The following is a 13,914-nucleotide window of genomic DNA, read 5'->3' on the forward strand; positions in this document are numbered from 1 at the left end:
CTTCTTGGCTGCTGAAGTGTAGCAGCTCCTGATTGCTTTTGCTCTCGTAGTTGGGGCCTTTGGCCAATGGGAGCCGCTGTTGACTACAGGTCAGATTGGGCCTGGGTATAAATGGAGTCCCCTGGGGGAGCCATTCTGAGCTTGTCCCCTGGAGCTGCACGCTGCGGTTGAGGACTCTCCACTTGGGTCGGGATGCTGCCCAAGGAAACTCCTTGAGGTGACTTGGGTTGGGACGCTGCCCTGAGCAGGTCCTCGAGGTTGAGAGCCCTCACTTGTTAGGTGAGTGACAGAGCATTTTGGGTGTCATTAAACCCTAAGGAGTTGTGCTTTGTTCTGTGTTTTGGGTTGTCATTAAACCCTAGGAAGTTGTTCTGTTCCCCTCTCACAGACATTCGAACCTGTAATTTGCAGAAGGCTAGTTAATTGTGTTAATAATAATTTTTTAATTTTTGGTGGTTGATTGTTTATTTGAGAGCCTCCGTAACAACAAGTCACTGAGGCTCCAGAAAAAAAGTTGTTTGTAATGGTGCTAGAGACCAGTAAAGCAGAGAGTGTTTGAACCCTTCATGGTGGGCACCTCGAAATATTGTTGTGACTCAGGATAGGCAAGGTACTGGTCATATGCCCTCTACACTGCAGAATGCCTAAAGGTAGCATGGGGTGTGTAAATGTAGTGGGGTGACAGGGACACTCCATGCAGTCTTTCAGGGAACTTGCAAACATGTTTGTACAAATAGAGTGGCCCTTGGTTTGGGGAGCTCTGTGTCTGGGAGACAAGGACTCCACTGGGATCAAGGGGGCTGGGAAAAAAAGTGAGAACAGCCTGCAAGTATATTTCTCAGCAAACATGTGAACCTGTGTGTGACTGTCTGAGGGGACAGCAGCACAGTACGGTTCGAATGTCCAACTGTGTTGTCAGCTTCTAGAATTGTATATTTAAATTAGGGCCTGTTTTATGTTAAAATATATATTCCCAATGTTTGTGTATCCCCCAAATCCTCTGTTTAAAATCATGATTCAAGTGGAATGATTTTAGGCAGACAGCCTAAAATCAGTAACTCCAGGAGGTAATGTGAGCTCTGAAATGTAAAAGCTTTCCAAGGGAAGGCAGGGTCATGGCAAGGCCTGGTTCATTTATGCTGAAATGATACATAATATTAGTCCCAAACCAACAAACAGATATGCTACAAGTAGTTCCCATGGATTGCATATCACATTTGTAAATTGTTTGGATGCTTCAGTCAAAAACCTTCAAATGCAAAACACTTTAAAGAATGAAGAGTTAGAGTCAAGAAGTACAGTACATACCTTCTGAATTATGGGCTGTCAGTATATGACACAACAGATACAAATGTATTGATGTGGATATAAACTAGATATCTGGCAAAAGAGAACTGTAAGTAATAATAATGTACTACTCTGAAAAAGGGATCATTCAGTAATTAGAGCAGAACAACTACAGAAATTGTACAACTCAAAAGCTGTTATATTGGAATATTATCATTCCTGTATCTTCCTTCAAGTTTCTGGGTGCCTTCATTTCAGGTAATAGGAACTGTACTGTACGTAGACTGCAGTGAGGTTGGTCCAGACATGAATCCTAAATAACTTCCAGCAAAAGTTGGTGATACTTCTTCATGTGGCTTTAGTCTACAAATGAAATAGAAATGGTTATTTTATTTCTATATACAAAGTTTTTCTCCCTTCCTGATGCTTTTGTCTAAAATTGCATCTTGGCATAGCTTTGAAGGTCAGGAAGTGCAGGGCAGATAGCCTGCTGCTTATGGAAGTGAAACAATGTGAATATACAACTCTCTTCTTTCAAGCAGGTTTGTTTTTTTGTTGTGGGGTTTTTTGGTTTTTGGTTTTTGTTTTTTTTCCCACAGCTATAAGAAGCTAAACAATGTAGCTAAATTGTCATTCACCAAAGTGTACTGGTTATTTGAGTTTAACTAGCAGAAGTCTGTGCTGAACTGGTTGCAGGCTTGCTGAGGTTTCTTGATGAAGTTCTTATGCTCAGTTATATGCTCCCCTACGTAACTGTTTCAAGTTGTGAATAGGCTTTATATGTCCCAGAGAGATTTGTTTCTAACCAATTAGCACTAATAATATTACTTCCTCTTTCTTATTGATGTCAGAGTAGGCTTTTGTACTTGAATGTGGTGGGAAGAGGATGGGCATCTTAATTACTGAGGGCTGGATCATGCTGCCTTGCAGGAAGCTCTGAGGGAGGAATACAAAAGAAAGTGAGATTCCTCCATCGGAAAAGAAGTAGTAGAAGGCCAACTTCTTCCCCCTGCACAGAAGGCGCAGAGAACCCTGTGTCTAACACTTCTAAACAATCTGCAAGAGACACTGGCCTCAGCAGCAGTTGGACTTTGTTCCTTTCAGGTTGGTTAAGCATTGATTAAATAAAAGGGCATAGGAGCTTGGTATAAATTAAAACCAGAAGATTTGTTTTATCTTCTTTGTAGACTCCCCATAGCACCTGGGAAAAGAACAGCTATGCCTGGGCTTCCTCACCTTCAGGATTCTCAGAAACCATTTGAGAGTCATATGGAAATACTCACCCTGACTCCATATACATAATGATTTTTATCTAGATATACATATTTATTTTTAAACCTATTGTTATCTAAACTGGCTTTAACAGGCAGGTAATTTTAAATCATGCTTTATGTGCTGTAATATAGTAGAATATAATGACAAAAACATCATGTTTCATTCTGTTCTCCCTTTAAGACATTTTGTATTGCCCCAGCGTTGAAAAACCCCATAGCAATAATCTGTAAATATTGGACAAACTGTCAAGGGAGCTTAATAGCATTTATATCACTGCTGAGAGGGTGCAAATGCAATAGAACATGGGCACAGTAACTTTTTTTCTGCGGACTGCTAAAAGCAGAAACAAAGCTTATGGAGAATGAATTAAATCAGAAAAACTGCAAATATAGACACTTATTTCTTGAGAAAATTAAATTAAACAAGTTTTATTGGGGTTTGATTAAATAATCCACGTGATTTTTGTTGTGATTTATATTTTATTATTCCTTGCCGTAATTTCTTGCTATGCAGAATAGTTCATAAACCTTGTTTAATAGGAATGTATTTAATTATTCTACAGAGAAACAGTAATGTTACAATAAAAACAAAAGCTTAATAATGATGAGCAGATCAAGGTGTGCAAAAGAAGTGTCTCAGAAAGCTGCTGTGTGGTAACCACGTTGTGGTAACGGAAGTAAGTCGGTGGGAGGTTGGTATGGACATGCATGCTGCTAGGGTTAGGAAAACTCTGCTTATGCTCCTTCCTCCCCCAATTTGTCCTAGTGGTTCACCCTTCTTTAATCCATGTTTTGATAAGAAGGTGAGCAGAGAAGAGCGGCTAATCACTCCTTCATGGGTTGGAGCACTGGGATCCTTTGACAGAAACAAAATAAAAGCAAACTGCCCGAGCAGTGGAGGCATGCTGTGTTTGTATCCTGTCTTTCGGAAAGAACAATAGTCTGTGAAAGACATGGGAGAAAGACAACGCAGAGGAGCTTGCTGGCTTTGTATCACCATATCCTTAAATAGTGAGTGGAGAACTGAATGCTTATTATTTCTCTATTTGTAGCCATAGCCAAGGGAAACAATAGCCTTGAACATACATCCTTGCATATATTGTCTGCTCTTCAACCTTAGCAGGGTGCAATATGTATGTAGGTGGAGGGTTTTGAATACTGAATACATTTTTGAAACTCAGGTTTTCCCATCTTCATCCCAAGGATACATCTTTCAGCAAGCCTGGGAGGTCTAAATCAATTATTTACTGTAAGTTCCTTGCTTGATATTGTTTTTTTGCCATCCAAGCTAACAATCCAAGGGCAGCAAAACTAACTAGGGCAGCAAAACTAGCTAGGGCATCTCCTTCAGGCTGCAAATTTTTCATTCCCTAATTCTCTGGTGCAGGTGGGATGACACAGGGATGGCATGTGGCCATGGCTTAAGCAAAGTGTGCTCTCGCTCACTAAATGACCGCTGAGCCACCTGCTGCAACACTGACTGCTCTGACACTTGGCAGGATGAGAAAAAAATGACAGTTATGACCTGGTTGCCGGATTTTCTTATTTCATGGCTGCTAGGCTTACCTGAGTGGCAGGAGGGAGCCTGTTTATCACAGTTCATTTGGATCTGTCAGTCATTCCTCCCCTCCAGTCCTCCTGAAAACTCCATGCTTCAAAGAGAAACAGATAATAAAGCAGCCAGAGTGAGTAGTTTTCTCTCTCCCCTCTCCATGACCCAGCCACCACCCAGCAGAGAAGTTGCTATACACCTGCAGCAGGGAAGGGACACTGGCTCTGCCAGCCTTGGGCATACCCTGCAGCTACTTCCCAGCTAGCTGGGGAGAAGGCAGACGAGGTATTGTGCGACAGGTTGCCAACTACAGTGATAATGACTGATCCTATCAAAAACTTACATGTTTTCAACTCATCATCAAACACACATTTTTCTTAAGTCAAATTGGCACCACAGGGAGTACCTCTCAGCAGCAAGGTGAAGGCACAGCACCTCTGCCATGCTGGTGTGCAAACACAGGTTTCCTTTCTGGCCTTGGCTTTGGAAGTTAGGGAGAAAAGAATGGAGGTCAATGCAAGACAGAGGAAGGAGATTCAGTGGACAAGCTGTGGATAAAAGATGACATCCTGGATCTTCACACCAGTTCTGTGCACCCACTTCACACCTGTAACTGCTCCCTGCCTTTCAATCTCTCCCTTCTGCCCTCTGTGAGGTCCTCACTCCCCTTACCTGTATCCTTCTGTCAGGGAGGAGACTGCAGCCTCCCACTGCACCTGCCCAGGTGTTCCCAGGCACAGAAAAGAGCAAAACAGCCCACTGGAACATTTTTCCATAGAAAGGTCTGTGTGTGCTGGTGTTACATTGCAGATCTACAAGGTTATATGGCAATTTGGGAGAGCACATTCCTGGGAGTAAATTTACTTTGAGGACATCTGTGGACCATGTATCACCCCCTCAGAGAATCCACAGAGACTTAGCCACCAAAGTCTCTGCCGTAATTTCTTCCTGGGCTACTTGGCACATGACTGGGAGGTGCAAGAGCCCAAACCATGGGTGCAGCGAAGCCTTCACAACCACTGGCACATGTGATAGGAGCACTGCCATCCACTGAGACACAGCAGGTGAAAACACATTGGTCCTCAAAAATCAGCTGTGTTCCCATGTGATATCAGTCCAAATGTATTTGTTCTGGTTGCCCTCCCCCAGTCCTTTTCCCCACCACAGCTCACATTAAGAGATTATTGACTAACAGCATTACAGTAGTGCCAAGGGATTGTTGATCCTCTAGTGTCAGAAGTTCAGTGAGTACAGCAGAGGAGGCCTCAACATTATAAGTAGAACTCAGACATTAATCTGTGTTTTCTCATTCACAGAGGTTTAAGCTAACACGATTCTGCTCATGCTTCCCACAGGTTAAGTGCAAACATGAAGAATTACTTTGGTGTGGTTGTTGTGCTGCAATTTTATTAAATCACAGCAATTCAGTCATGAATCTTAAGGCAGATGGTGATGTACATAATCCAGTTGGTGTTGACACTAGGTTTTAGAGCAATCAGTCAGATCCATGACTAGTAATTTAATATCAAAAAGAAATAGCCAGCAGAACTTTCACTCAATTAAAAGAAGAAAAAGAGACTGTTTTAAATGTTGCTGAGGGCATAATCTTTCTGAGACTGGTATCTTGATTTTAGACACACAGTATGAGCCAGAAAGCCTATGAAGGTGGTGCTCAGAGACTGGCTCAGACAGTGAGGAATGTGGAGCATGCAAATTTGCCAAGGCTGTGCCTTGACACAGCTCAGCAACGGAGAGCTTCTGTGAAACCTCCCCAGCAGAACCAACCTCTTCCAGAGGTGCTGCTACAATTACCTTAGAGGGCTTACTGCTTGATGGAAACCTAAAAATATTTCTCACATATATCTGAGCCTTTGTGTAAGCCTCATAAAGTTCAAGCGTGCAGCTGGTGCCCTGACAAAGGGTTGGACCTTGGTTTGTGATGAGGCCTGTCTGAGCGCTGCCTTGTGCAGAGACCTCACCATGAAACTGGCCCAGCAAAGTACACATGCTGAGCCAGGAATCTCACACAGGCTGATGTCTTTGTGCAACTCCAGTGAGCTAAAGGAGATTAAACGGGGGTGAAAGTGAGGCAGGGAGGATGGGAGCAGCTACATTTTTCTTTGCTAAAAGTTTTAGATTTTTTTTTTTTCCTCTCCTTGCTGTGGCTTTGGTGAAGCTGATTTACCTGTTCTAGCCATGATTTCTTGTGTTTTAACTGGGAACTTGCTGGTTGGGGGAATCTTGAAGAACAGGATAGTTTTATAAGCCTTTTGTTACCGGTAGGTTGGGAGGAACACAAGTCTGGGGAACCCAGTCTGCTTTCCTTCTTTTGTAGGAAAAGCTTTCAGCTTCTTTTTTATCTACCCCACTCAGAATTTTGAAGAGAAACATGAGGGTGAGGTAAATTCCTCTTCTACCTTTGTAGATCCCTCTGTGGGATTGCACTGAGTGGTTTGGGCAGCCCACACTGCTGAACCTGTGAGCTAAGCACAGCACCTACCCATGCATGTGCTGTGTGACAAAGGCCATTGGCAAATGTTACATTCCTGACTCTTGTTCTCCTGTTGTGCAGTTCGGTCAGTTCTCTGCCCACCAACAGAAATCTGCCAGTTTGGATAACCATGTCCTGGTTTGGTCTGCTTTAACTATTTTATTAATTTTTTTTGTATCGCTAATGTAAAGAGACCAGAGAGTTACAAAGAGTTGTGCATAATGAAAGATGGAGATGCTGTGTGTACCTGTGTGTACATCCACATCTATACATAATTTTAGCTAATATCTGATTTTTGCTTTGGCTTTTAATTCCTTTCAATTCCTTCAGCCCTTTACCACGTAACCAGAACTCTGATAATGCTGCATCTGCATACTGTGAAGTGGAAAACCCCAACTCCATTTTAATAGAATCCATACTGAAAATTAGAAAATAAGATTAAAGATGATGTTTTTGACTTCAGGGCTTTATCAGACTCTAGGAAAAATCTTACCTTTTCAGCTGAAGAGAATCTGGGAAGCCAAAGCACAAAGATGAAGAAAGATGAAAGCAGTTGAGAAAGAAGAGAAGGATGTGAATGAGGGAAAAAGGGGTGGAGGAAGTATGAAAGGGTCAGGTGGCTTACTAGGAAGGCAAAAAAAGGATCAAAGGGTAGGAAGCCAAGTACTAGAAGAAAGAATTATAATTTTCAGCAGCTGGGGAGAAGACTGAAATAGAGGAGTCTTAATGGTGCACAGTTGGAAGGGGAAACTGAAAGGTACTAAATCAAAAAATGATAGTAAAACAGAACTTGTGGGGGAAACAGCAGAGAAGAGAGAGCAAAGAGGCTGCTAAATGGAGAAGCATGCTGTAATTTGTATCAAGGGATGGTGGCATAAAAACAGTAATAGCTTCAGCTGTTCTGTGAGAGGTGTTGGAAATCCTTTTGCAGTGGTGCAAAGAGAAATATACTTTCAATATTATGTTTAGCTGAGGCTCTTCAGCAAACTGGTGGAAGCAATTAGCACAGCTAATTGATTTAGCATTCTTTGAATACTGGTCTGCTGGACCTCTTTTTGCCTAATATATGATATTTAGAAACACTTATTTCAAACTATTAAGTTACAAATCAAGAAATTAATGAGAAACTCCTGGTAAATATGATCCTGTTTTTAAGGACTTGAGCTTGGTGGCAGGGCTGAATGATGATCTTCAGGTAGGAATGGGTTGACCTTCAGGAAGGTCATCAGGTGGGAATGGGAGAGAATGAGTGACTGTTCTCATTTTCTGACTCTTTTTTCTGTATCAGCTTTTGTTGCAGTCTTTTTCTGTAGGTAGTGGAGAGATTTTGGGTCTTTATTATGGGGTCCTGCAGCAGAATCCATAATTTCCTTAGATCCCTTGCATATTTATGCTGAAAATGGTAAGCAAACCCACTTGCTACGTGAGTTTTCTTTTGCTTACAACTTTTTTTTTTTTCTACTCTGTTTTGCAGAGTTACTTCTGCATTCTCTACTATGTGACAATCTTTTGTGAAGGTATTATCCTCATATTGCCTCAACAAATGATCAATATCTTTGGCACCTCTTCTAGATTTGGTCCAAACCAAGAACATGGCAGAGAAAAATAGGGTTATCCTCCCTCTAATTTCTATGATGAAAGTAAGAAAAATATCCAGAAAAATTAGGCATAGACACAGTGTTTTCTCTGGAGAAAAGAAAGAGGATGCCAAGAGAGAAAATGCATTGTTTTACAATAGGCTCTCTTTGCTAGATCATAATTTCTGATGAGATTCCAGCCTGTTTTCAATGAACTGAATAACAATATTAATATTTGCAGTTTTAGTGCCATTAATGTAAATGGCAGAAGACCTCTAGTTCACCCTCTCTCCCCACATTGTTTTGTCTGCTAACAAGGGAAATATGTAAGGGATAATACATCAGCAGAGAAATACTGAAATCAGTCTCAGTCACAAAATATTGAAAATTTGATGGAATAAATTATCTGGCATGCAGGCTGCAGAAAGGCCTCAGGGGTAGTAAAAAAAGTCAGTGGTACTGTTAAATTTTGAACCAGATCTGTTAGCATCTCCACAGGACTTTCTTCTAAGGGTGTGACTCAGTTTTGAACATAACCCAATGTAATGAAATGTCAGCAGAATGTGCTTCATGGGAAAACCTACTTGCTTGAGATACTTTAAAAGAAAACTGATTAAAGTGGAAAAAAACTGGTAGAGAAACATGCATCCTGAATGGAAGATGGAAATAATAATCTGACTCTTTGTACTTCTAAAAGCCTCATACTATTCTGACGGTAAATATAGGCAATAAAATAGGAGGAATTTATGTGCACATGCATCCCCTCCAGTGATGACTCTGGTGGTAATTTGTAGAAGAGTTGTACATGTGTATGTGCATGCAAGAACAAAGGAAGTTGAAAAGAATAATATCACAAAAATCAAGAACAGAGTTGGTTATTCACTATCACAAAAAGATTAAGCAGACCAATTATTTAATGGATATACATTGGCAGAGTGAAAAAAAAAAAAAAGGCCATTGCCTTGCAAAGAACCTGTTAAATTTCTCCTTTTGACCTCTTTTTGTGCTCACTTCCAGTTGTCATCTATCTGTCTCAAATCATAAGGTCTCCTGTGCAAATGCATGAATGTACAACAATTCTGAAATGAGTCCTGCTTAAACAGCATTAAGAAAAAAAAAAAAGAAACTTTTCACATGTTCAAGTGAGCTATTGCATGCAGTAGCAAGTTTCTGTAACATTTTGAGATGGGCATGTGGCAACTGAGGCTGAGCATGCAAAAACCAAGTCTTCTGGTCACCTTATGCCTGGGAGGGAGCAGTAGCTGGAGAGTTTTAGCAAGGACTTCCCAAGTGGAAGTGGCAACCAAATGGAAATACTCTGTAAGAGTAATCTGGGGTTCAATCCTGCTGCTTATAGGCATCAATGACCCCTTTGGTGCTGTCATCTTCTTGCAATCAGGGCTTAAGCCTGGGACCTTATCCATGAGTTTTGTATACTGTGCATGACAGCCTGTAAGTAGGATATTGTGTTTTCAACTCCCTGCTTTACAATATGTTTTTCTGAAGTTTAGGTGTCCCTACTGTCCCACATTTTGCCCAGTATGACTATTTCTTGCCCAGTTTCAAAAGTCTTAGAATTCTGCAACTCAAACAGGAGTTTCTTGCTCTACCATGCTGAGGAAGGACAGTGGAGAAGACAACTGGGGTTAAAGTGCCACTTTGTTTATTTTCCAAATTAGCCACAGGGCTCATTTCAGTAAGTGGACTTGTAAATGATCAAATTAGAATGAGTTCATTCTTACCACGTTATTTTAATCTAATTAAGGTTCAGAAAGCCTCTGGAGCTTCTTTTCGATAAGCAAGAAGAAATGCAACATGACTGCAAACTTTGTAGTGAAAATAAGATAAACCCTTGCCTTTTCATGACCTTGAAGTCTATTGTAATGGAATTCTTTACCAATTCAGGTACTTATCATAATAAATCCTTTAAGTCCAGAAAGTCTGTCTCCTACCTTTGCCTAAACAAGATGAAATCAAATAAGGTACTTTAAGAAGTTTTGTATTAAACCTAAATTACAATTCCCTGAAAGAAAGATTAGGGCTTGAAATGGGGCACGGAGGAAGAGGTAGGCCAGGGTGGTGCCTGGGGTGCAGGAGGCTGCTGCAGGGCTGCTGGGAGAGGAGCCATGGGGTGCCCTGGTGCAGAGCTGTGTGGTGGGGGAGAGAAAGACCACCCCAGTGGGGCAAGTCCGTGGCTTTGAAGATGAAGTGGTCAAAGGGGCACAAGCTGGGGTCCTGCCTCAGGTGATCCCTGCTGGCAGAGAAGCATTGACAAAAACAACTTCTGCTTAAAAGCAAGGAGCCAAAAATTTTAGCAATTGCCTTCAATTGAAAAGGATAGAGTCTAATGCTGGTACTTAAATAACAGACAAATCTTGCTATATAGCAGTTGTTTGCTAGTCAGGAAGGCTACTAAATCACAGCTTTAATTTAGAAAAAGAGCTGATGTATTTGAATACACAGTGAAACTAGACAATCATGTAATTATGTCATTACAGAGTTCAGCTCTCCTTTTGTCTGTCCTGTGCTATGTGTTACTTTTGTCTTTTGGATCATTTGAAAATGAGAGCCTGATTTCTCTTCTGGCACTGGAAAGACAATCAAACATGCCTGCACAAAGCCCCTTCATGTGAGTCTGTCCTCACAGGTCTGAGATGTGGTCCTCCCATTGCCTATTGACTCTGGCGAAAGGAGAGCGTCGTCTTCTCCTGCAAAGCAGTTATCACTGTACAAATAACAACATAACGACCACTGGAGGAAATGACTTGGCAGTGAAAATTGGAAGGAAGCTACTGTTGATTGAACTAAAAAAAAAATGCCTCTTTCGGAGTATTTAGCCTAGCTGCAGCCAGAGTCTGCTTTTTTCTACCTTTTGCTTTGTAAAAAGAGGTTGGATTTCTTACAGCAAATAGAGGCATTTGGTGTACAGACAAGTTGTCAGTAACAGCTCTGCCCACACCGTGCAAGCACCATATATTATGTATATGGGGAAGGCTATAAAAACATAAGGAATCTGCATATCCACACTTTATGTACTGTGGGTTCAGTCTTCATCAAGCCTTTAAAGGAGCATCGCCTCAGGGAAAACCAAGTGAAGCAAGTTATATGATGCCAATGGGAGATAAATTCTTTATTGATTGTATGAGATTAATTAATCTAGTTGTATCCAGAGTCCGTGAAAAGGCAAGTGTTGGATCAAGTTAAGAAAAGGGATGTGAAGCCATGAAAAGGCATAGCCTTGGTACTGCATAGCACCTATGAATTAAAACAGCAGTCGTGATGACTAAATCAGAGTCCTGAGCTTTGGACATATACTTGATGTGCAGATTTCTTTTCTTATCACCACAGACTTCTTTGTGTCTGGAAATCTGTTAAGGTTATTATTTGAGAACTATTTTCGAGTGATGAAAGGATGCCGGTGTCTGCCCAATCTGCTGCTAAGCTAACAACAAATGTAGAATTTAATTCAATCTTGCCATAGCATTATAGTGTTGTAGCTGTGACGATCCAACCTAAAGGTATAAACAAGGCAAATGGTGTAGCAAAACGTGCTACATTTTCTTAGGTCAGATGGTATTACTGGGAAAAACAAGACATATTTGGGGGAATATAAACCTCGTTTTAGGGAAAAGTATTACAAAGGCCTGAAGGGAAGTCTAATGCACCCAAAAGCATATCTGGTGTTTCCCAATTATATCTGCTGAACTAATAAAAGATATTCCTTATCTTTGCAGGCCATATCTCTTTTTGTGATAGCAGTGTTATTTAAGATATAGGATCTTTGCATTTTATCCTATTTAGTTCTGCTCATCCTCTGTGATGTGGAGCAGCTGGAGCAGCACCATGGGAGAAATGTCAGGTGAGGTAAGAAAAAGGTGAGAGAGAGGTTTTAGTAAGACTTCACTATTTTCTAGCTGTTCTGTTCCTTGTGACCCAACATAGAGTAAGGGCTGCAATAGTGGCAAGGTCTTGGTAAAAGCCTGAAGCAGGAGGAGCATTAAGGTAGTGAAAAGCCACTTTGGCATTACGTCTCACTTTCATTTTTTCTTGCCTTTAGATAAGGAATAAACAAAGTGGAAAGGAGGTGCATGTAAAGAAGGAATTTTATCTTGCCTCCTTGTATTTTAATGTGTGTTTTCTCTTTCTTGAAATAAATGGCTTTTGTTAATTCAGTCAGTGGTTAAACATCTAGAACTTTCAAGGCTAACTTAAGACAATAATCCTTGTGTCTAAAGACAAGCACACCTGAATCTCAAATCTTTCTGGACATGTCATGAAGACAGTGTCGAAGTAAAAGTTTTGGAAACATTTCCAAACTTTGCCAATTCTTTCTTTCACACAAAAACCCCCTTTATTCTCTGTGGATGCTTTTCACTTTAGTGTAGTCTGAAATACACAATTTTTATTTTTTTTTTTTTACCTTCTTCCTCAATGACTTATTTCCTTCCTCCTCTAAAATGAAAAACTTGGGTGGAGGAAAAAAATGTGTAATTGTATGTGCTCATTAATCCCTGTGATTCTAATTATATGCAGGGCAGGATAATTGTAGTTTGAACTCAAGGCTGGTTGTACAGGTCTCATTGAATTTTAAAATATGTTTCTGACAAATGGTTTTAATTAGATTCAAGTGGTGCTGCTGCTATTTTAGGTATGTAATCTTCACAAGCTATTTGTCTGTGAAGATTCAACAGAAAAAATATAAATTTTTTTTTTTTAACTTTAAAAGAAGTTTTTATCCCTAGAAAAAGCTGTCTTAAGAGTGGTCAGTGACACACTTTAAATATGCAGCTATGGTGTTATTGTCAGTCATAATAATGTCAAATTCAGAAATGCTTAGAAGGGATATTGAACTTATGTTCTCTTTTACTAGCTCTGAAATCTTAGGCTAATGATTCACATTCATATATTTTAAACTAATGCAGATTTATGGGACTTCAAACACAAAGAGCCATATGCTTCCTCAAGCAGCAGAGCACTGAGTGAATAAGGCACTTGAAACACACTCCCCAAAGCGCCTGACACATGCTTTCTTGCACAAAAGAAAAAAATTCTGTATGTTAAAATACAGTCACAATTTCAGATCCTTAAAGGCTGCAGAGCGCAAAGATCTGATCCATAGCTCAGTGCAATCGGTGAGAATTTTTCTATTGATTTCAGTTGGTGGTAAATAAAAGAGGAGTTTTGTCCAAACTGAACAGCGGAGAGTGCGTTAAAACAAATCAGCTGAGGAGCCTTATCCTGCATAATTAAAATGAAAGTTACCTCAATGAAATGAAAGTTACCTCACTCCTTCCTGTAAAGAAATATTTTAGAGAAAGGATAAAAGGGCAATTAACTTTCAAATTGCTCTCTAAATAGCTGGGAAATTTGGAGTTGTATGAGTCTTCTCTGTTCTGTGGATTTTGGGGGTCTTTGTCAAACCTGATGCTGCCTGTGCAAATGCCAGCCAGGTCCAGGGGTGATGCTCCTGCACATGCCTGCCCTCAGCACCTCCTTTGCTGGAGTCCCCTTGCTGCTGATTGCTTTGAGCCATAGCAGGGACCCAGAAAGAGGGAAGGCAATTTTAAATTGCCTCCCAGCAGGAATTTTGTACTAAAACCTAGTGGCTACATTCTCCTTCTCCATTACTGTAATATTGCAGAAAAGATGGAAGAGGCTTTTTTCTTAAATTACAAATCTCTAGTTGCAAAGAAATAAAGCCTCTGAAGAGAGCAATTTGGTGCTGAGGCAACT

The 13,914-nt window shown here is 40.6% G+C and overlaps 1 long non-coding RNA gene across 1 annotated transcript in view; it reads right to left on the reverse strand.

The window, feature by feature from the left end:
* Positions 1 to 1,494: 1,494 nt before the first annotated feature.
* LOC141945441 (uncharacterized) overlaps positions 1,495 to 13,914 on the reverse strand; it is a 28,586-nt gene continuing 16,166 nt past the window's right edge. Inside the window, exons 2-3 of the long non-coding RNA XR_012629516.1 lie at positions 4,128 to 4,213; positions 1,495 to 1,650 (exon numbers count right to left, since the gene is read on the reverse strand). This is a non-coding gene — a long non-coding RNA (uncharacterized LOC141945441). The remainder of the gene's footprint in view (positions 1,651 to 4,127; positions 4,214 to 13,914) is intronic.

Source organism: Strix uralensis, chromosome 6 (assembly GCF_047716275.1).
Source record: "Strix uralensis isolate ZFMK-TIS-50842 chromosome 6, bStrUra1, whole genome shotgun sequence".
Taxonomy (NCBI): Eukaryota; Metazoa; Chordata; class Aves; order Strigiformes; family Strigidae; genus Strix; species Strix uralensis.